The sequence below is a fragment of the Oncorhynchus gorbuscha genome, linkage group LG04 (genome assembly GCF_021184085.1).
Source record: "Oncorhynchus gorbuscha isolate QuinsamMale2020 ecotype Even-year linkage group LG04, OgorEven_v1.0, whole genome shotgun sequence".
Taxonomy (NCBI): Eukaryota; Metazoa; Chordata; class Actinopteri; order Salmoniformes; family Salmonidae; genus Oncorhynchus; species Oncorhynchus gorbuscha.
Window position 1 is genome coordinate 13707540 of NC_060176.1, and position 7500 is coordinate 13715039.

At 41.9% G+C, this 7500-nt stretch overlaps 1 protein-coding gene across 1 annotated transcript in view; it reads left to right on the forward strand.

Annotated features, from left to right (window-relative positions):
• LOC124033682 (genetic suppressor element 1-like) overlaps window positions 1-7500 on the forward strand; it is a 482977-nt gene that overhangs the window by 311273 nt on the left and 164204 nt on the right.

Below are 7500 nucleotides of genomic sequence, written 5' to 3' on the forward strand. Positions count from 1 at the left end.
CCTGCTGTGTCGGCTCTATGTGTTCTCAACACTGCGTTTGCATACTGTACGCATGCATCCAGGTACACACACACAAACACATTTGTTAATCAAATGAGCAGGGCTTTTAAAGAATCCCTCCTTCTTCCCCCATCCAGTTCTATCCTCCTCCTCCCCCTTCTCTCTCTCTAACAAAATAAGTCTGTGAAACAACAGAGATTTGATCTGTTTGATATTTATAATACACTAGATAAAGGATTCAGGTAAGAACAGAGAGAAAGAGACTGATTGAAGCGACTATGCGTGTTTGTGCATGTCTGTGCTCGTTTTAAAGCAGACAGGTGTGCCACAAGGCATTGTGGGAGGTAGACGATATGACGGCATGTCAACCTGTCAGCTTTGTCTATCCCCCATCTGGATCCCCTGTGTGTGTGTGTGTGTGTGTGTGTGTGTGTGTGTGTGTGTGTGTGTGTGTGTGTGTGTGTGTGTGTGTGTGTGTGTGTGTGTGTGTGTGTGTGTGTGTGTGTGTGTGTGTGTGTGTGTGTGCGTGCGTGCGTGCGTGCGTGCGTGCGTGCGTGCGTGCGTGCGTGCGTGCGTGCGTGTGTGTGTGTGTACATTTGTGTGGCCATTTGCATTTATTGTAGGGAGTATATAGAGTTGTGTCTGTGTTCCTGTGTTCCTGTGAGTGTGTGTGCCTGCACTGTAAAAAAGTAATTTGTTCTGTTAACTACATTTCTGGTGGAAACCCATTGCATAGATTAATTTGAGTAGCCCAACTCCAAGTATTAAATACTTAAAGTAATAAAGAGACTCCACCGCCCATGTGGTTGTCTTTTTAAGTTGTAAATACTTAACTGTTTAGTGTTTCGTTAACTTTCTGACACTAAATTGCATTATGTATTCTGAACTATTAATTATTGAAGTTACTTGAACATGAATATGTGTTGTAGTGAACATCAACATTTAATGTCCCTTCTACTAACCTCTTGCGACGAGCCATCCCGGATCCGGGATCGTAATCATAGCCTCAAACGAATTAGCATAACGCAGCGGACATAAATACCCCTAGAAACTTTTCCTATTCATGACAATTGCAAATTAAATGAATTAAATATATTCAAACACAAGCTTAGCCTTTTGTTAACAACACTGTTATCTCAGTTTTTCAAAATATGCCAACGCTAGACAAGCATTTGTGTAAGTTTATCATGGCATAATGCTATGCTAGGCTCTGCTGGTAGCAGGCAACATTTTCACAAAAATAAGAAAAGCAACCAAATTAAATCATTTACCTTTGAAGAACTTCAGATACTTTCACTCAGGAGACTCCCAGTTAGATAGCAAATGTTCCTTTTTTCCAAAAATATTATTTTTTGTAGGGGAAATAGCTGCCGTTTGTTCATCATGCTTGGCTGAGAAATCTATAACGGTAAACTTTTTTCAAAATTTGCTCCATATTATCGACGGAAACACGGCAAACGTTGTTTAGGATCCATCCTCAAGGTGTTTTTAACATATATATTGGATAATATATCCGCCGAGGTAATTGGTTTCTCATAAGAAGCGATTGGAAAAATGTCTACCTCAGTATTTTACACAAGATTTTCTGCGGGAGACACCATGTGACCACTTGCTATATATGTTCCCTTACTGCCATTCTTCAATGGAAATGCCTAAAAAGATGTCACAATGCTGTAGACACCTTTGGGAATACGTGGAAAACGTAAGCTCATTCGTAGCTCATTCACAGCCATATAAGGAATCATTGGCATGATGCGGTTTCAGAAAATGCGGCAGCTCCTGGTTGGATTTTTATCTGGGTTTCGCCTGTAACATCAGTTCTGTGGCACTCACAGACAATATCTTTACAGTTTTGGAAACGAGTGTTTTGGAAACGAGTGTTTTCTATCCAAAGCTGTCAATTATATGCATAGTCGAACATCTTTTCGTGACAAAATATCTTGTTTAAAACGGGAACGTTTTTCATCCAAATAATTTAATAGCGCCCCCTAATGCTTAACCTTCAGTAAAAGTAAATCAAGTGTAAGTAGTAAGTAGTTCTGATTAGTCATTTTCATTTGTAGTGTCTTAATGTTTAACATAATTTTATGTATTTGATTATTTGTAATTGTAACCCACCCATTGCTGAGCACAGTGCTCATTCCTCTAAAAGTAACTGGAGGTAGAGCTGTAACCAGTCATTGTTGAGCACAGTGATCATTCATCTAACAGTAACTGGAGGTAGAGCTGTAACCAGTCATTGATAAGCACAGTGCTCATTCCTCTCGCAGTAACTGGAGGTAGAGCTGTAACCAGTCATTGTTGAGCACAGTGCTCATTCCTCTAGCAGCAAATGGAGGTAGAGCTGTAACTAGTCATTGTTGAGCACAGTGCTCATTCCTCTCGCAGCAACTGGAGGTAGAGCTGTAACCAGTCATTGTTGAGCACAGTGCTCATTCCTCTAGCAGTAACTGGAGGTAGAGCTGTAACGAGTCATTGATGAGCACAGTGCTCATTCATCTAGCAGCAACTGGAGGTAGAGCTGTAACCGGTCATTATTGAGCACAGTGCTCATTCCTCTAGCAGCAACTGGAGGTAGAGCTGTAACTAGTCATTGTTGAGCACAGTGCTCATTCCTCTAGCAGCAACTGGAGGTAGAGCTGTAACTAGTCATTGTTGAGCACAGTGCTCATTCCTCTAGCAGCAACTGGAGGTAGAGCTGTAACTAGTCATTGTTGAGCACAGTGTTCATTCCTCTAGCAGCAACTGGAGGTAGAGCTGTAACTAGTCATTGTTGAGCACAGTGCTCATTCCTCTAGCAGCAACTTAATAATATATAATATATGCCATTTAGCAGACGCTTTTATCCAAAGCGACTTACAGTCATGTGTGCATACATTCTACGTATGGGTGGTCCCGGGGAACCCACTACCCTGGCGTTACAAGCGCCATGCTCTACCAACTGAGCTACAGAAGGACCAACTTGAGGTAGAGCTGTAACTAGTCATTGTTGAGCACAGTGCTCATTCCTCTAGCAGCAACTGGAGGTAGAGCTGTAACTAGTCATTGTTGAGCACAGTGCTCATTCCTCTAGCAGCAACTGGAGGTGAATCTGTAAGCATCACAGGAAACTGCATTATCCTCTGTCATTAAGAGTGGTGTACATGACCATGTTGATGGTGGGAATGGCTTGTCTTGTTATTGAACGTCAATTTGCTCTACGGTTTTGATATCCCTTCATCATGATCAATTACACCCCATAGCACAACTATCTGGTTTACACTATTTTAGAAATATACTTTCTTTATTCAAACATGCATACAACATTATGTAAAAATAGAGCCACGTTGCGCTATTAAGTATTCATAACTTGCAAAAACGTAATTATTTTATGTCAGCACAACACAGATAAATAAAGTGTTTTCTACTCAAATATCAATATCTACTACTACTTTATTATTTTCAGTTCAGACCCATTTAATAAATGTTAGATTGACATTCAAATATTAAATAATCAGAACTTTAGTTTAGCACAACACAAATAAATAAAATAATATTTACTCAATTACAATATACATGTATTTGTTAACAGTACTCAAAAATACTACAGTTCACTATGTTACAACTTGATGTTAGATGGTTCTTCACCCTGAAAGTAGTCTATGGGCTGAGAGAAACTGTAGTCCAGTGGTCAGGTTTGTTCACACATCCAATACAAACTTCAGCTAACTTTAGCCACCACTAGCTAACGATCAGTGGAGGTAATGGGGGCAATGAACATGTTTTTAAATAATTATGTCCAAATCACCTGAAATCAATTCAAATCAACACCATATTTGGTTTGATGTTTAAAAATAAACATGCTCACATGCCCCTATCACTTCCATTGATTGTTAGCTAGTGGTGGCTAAAGTTAACTGAAGTTTGTAGTGGCTGTTTAAAGAGAACTGAAACACGGATTATAGTTTCTCGTGGCCCGTAGACTACTTTCAGGTGAGGAACCATCTAACATCAAGTTGTAAAATAGTGTACTCATTTAAGTGCTAAAAAATCTTACTTTTTTCAGTGTGGCCAAGATAAAGCAAAGCAGTGTGACACAGACAACAACATAGAGTTACACATGGAGTAAACAATAAACAAGCCAATAACACAAACATGTCAATGATACAGTAGAGAAAAGAAAGTCTATATACAGTGTGTGCAAAAGGCATGAGGAGGTAGGCAATAAATAGGCCATGGGAGCGAATAATTACAATTTAATAGATTAACACTGGAGTGATAAATGAGCAGATGATGATGTGCAAGTAGAGGTACTCGTGTGCAAAAGAACAGAAAAGTAAATAAAATAAAAACAGTATGAGGATGAGGTAGGGAGATTGGGTGGGCTATTTACAGATGGACTATGTACAGCTGCAGTGATCGGTAAGCTGCTCAGATAGTTGATGTTTAAAGTTGGTGAGGGAATTAAAAGTATCCAACTTCAGCGATTTTTGCAATTCAGTCCAGACACTGGCAGCAGAGAACTGGAAGGAAAGGCAGCCAAATGAGGTGTTGGCTTTGGAGATGATCAGTGAGATATACCTGCTGGAACGTGTGCTACGGTTGGGTGTTGTTATCGTGACCAGTGAACTGAGATAAGGCGGAGCTTTACCAAGCATAGACTTATAGATGACCTGGAGCCAATGGGTCTGGTGGCGAATATGTAGCGAGGGCCAGCCGAATAGAGCATACAGGTGGCAGCGGTGGGTGGTATAAGATGATTTGGTGACAAAATGGATGGCATCCAGTTTGCTAAGTAGAGTGTTGGAAGCTATTTTGTAGATAACATCGCCAAAGTCGAGGATCGGTAGGATAGTCAGTTTTACTAGGGTAAGTTTGGCGGCGTGAGTAAAGGAGGCTTTGTTGCGAAAATAGAAAGACGATACTAGATTTGATTTTGGATTGGAGATATTTAATATGAGTCTGGCCAGACACCTAGGTATTTATAGTTGTCCACATATTCTAGGTCGGAACCGTCCAGGGTGGTGATGCTGGTCAGGCGGGCAGGGGTGCGGGCAGCGAACGGTTGAAAACCATGCATTTGGTTTTACTAGTGTTTAAGAGCAGTTGGAGGCCATGGAAGGAGTGTTTATGGCATTGAAGCTCGTTTGGATGTTAGATAGCACAGTGTCCAAGGAAGGGCCAGTGGATACAGGCAATGAGGCAGTGATCGCTGAGATCCTGATTGAAAACAGCAGGGTGTATTTGGAGGGAAAGTTGGTCAGGATAATGACTATGAGGGTGCCCATGTTTACAGATTTAAGGTTGTACCTGGTAGGTTCCTTGATGATTTGTGTGAGATTGTATGACTGCCGGGGTGTTAAGCATATCCCAGTTTAGGTCACCTAACAGAACGAACTCTGAAGCTAGATGGGGGCGATCAATTCACAAATGGTGTCCAGGGCACAGCTGGGAGCGGAGGGGGTCGAGAGCAGGTGGCAACAGTGAGAGACGTATTTCTGGAGAGGTTAATTTTTTTAATTAGAAGTTCAAACTGTTTGGGTATAGACCTGTGAAGTATGACAGAACTTTGCAGGCTATCTCTGCAGTAGTTTGCAACTCCTCCCCCTTTGGCAGTTCTATCTTGACGGAAAATGTTGTAGTTGGGTATGGAAATCTCAGAATTGTTGGTGGCCTTCCTAAGCCAGGATTCAGACAGGGCAAATACATCAGGGTTGCCGGAGTGTGCTAAAGCAGTGAGTAAAACAAACTTAGGGAGGAGGCTTCTGATGTTGACATGCATGAAACCAAAGTTTTTTCGATCACAGAAGTCAACAAATGAGGGTGCCTGGGGACAAACGGGGCCTGGGTTTACCTCCACATCATCCGAGGATCAGAGGACGAGTAGGATGAGGGTACGGCTAAAGGCTGTCAAAACTGGTCGCCTAGAGTGTTGTGGACAAAGAATAAAAGGAGCAGATTTCTGGGCATGGTAGAATAGATTCAGGGCATAATGTGCAGACAGGGTTATGGTGGGGTGCAGGTACAGCAGAGGTAAGCCCAGGCACTGAGTGATGATAAGAGAGGTTGTATCTCTGGATAAGCTGGTTATAATGGGTGAGGTCACCGCATGTGTGGGAGGTGGGACAAAGGAGATATTAGAGGTATAATGAGTGGAACTAGGGGCTCCGCAGTAAACTAAAACAATGATAACTAACCTAAACAACAGTATACAAGGCATATTGACATATGAGAGAGACACAGCGAGGCATAAAGTAATCACAGGTGTTGATTGGGAGAGCTAACTAAGACAACAACAGCTAATCAGCTAAAACAACAACAGGTAAAATGGCGATGACTGGGCAGAGGGTCGGTTAACTACACACAGAGCCTGAGTTCGTGGCTTGGGCCGGCAGATAAACAAAAATAAATTAATAAATATATAAACAGAATGGAGTACCTTGATTAATGGACAGTCCAGCGGGCATCAGCTATGTTGCCAAGTGATCATAGGGTCCAGGGGGCAGCAATAGATGGAACAGGGAGGCTGCGGAGTAGTCGTTACTACGCTAGCATGCGGGCGATGCAGCGTTTAAAGTTAGTAGCCCAGGGCTAGTAGTTTGTTCGATAATGACACCAGCTACTGTGAATATAGATATACGGTATTTGTGTCTGATGCACATGTATACACACTCTCCAACAATGTGCTCAAACCTAAACTTTGTAAATACAGAAATTATATTCTAGATCCTAACCAGATTTTCTCCTCTTCTCCCATGTCTGTCCATCACCCTGCCCTCCTCACCAACTGATCTATCTACTCTACGTCACTCCTCAGGTAAGTGTCTTTAAATCACCTCCTCTTTACTATCTGAATGTCTGTGAGAGAGGACGTGTCTTGAATATGATTCATATCCTAGTGATGAAGAGTGTTGATGTATGTGCTGCTGTATTCTTCTGGTAATATCTAAGTGTAAAATGATGCGATTCCACTTTGACAGTGTTCACAGGATTCAGCTATTGAACGTCCTACCTTCAGCTATTTCTCTGACCTTCTGGACGGCCTACGTGGTCTGTAGTTGAATTGGTGTTCAGGTGACAGTTCAGTTATGCGGTGTTAGAATAATATTTGTAAACAAATGAATGAATAGATATGAATTAGCAGGCCATTAGTGTGTGTGATTGACTGGTCTGTGACATGGCTGTATGTTAGTGGTGGTGATCATTAGTTATGGTCGGATATGGAGCTACACAGTGGTGTTGTTTCTACTGGAGGACACAGTATTCTGAAAGGAATGATTCTGTCATTAGGCTCATATTGATATCTTTGAGCGTATACACACACACTGACACACTCCTAGACCCTCTGTTGAAGTGAGCAGATCTGTGATCAGATGGAATCGTGTGTATTGATGACCCTGGAGAGGCCATGGTCTTGGACAGCGTTGCTAAGAAACAGAGTGTGCGTGAGAGTTGGTGAGGTGTGTGTGAAAGGGACTGTCTGCTCTATTAGAAACACTCAAAGCTGAAGAGAGAGCAGAG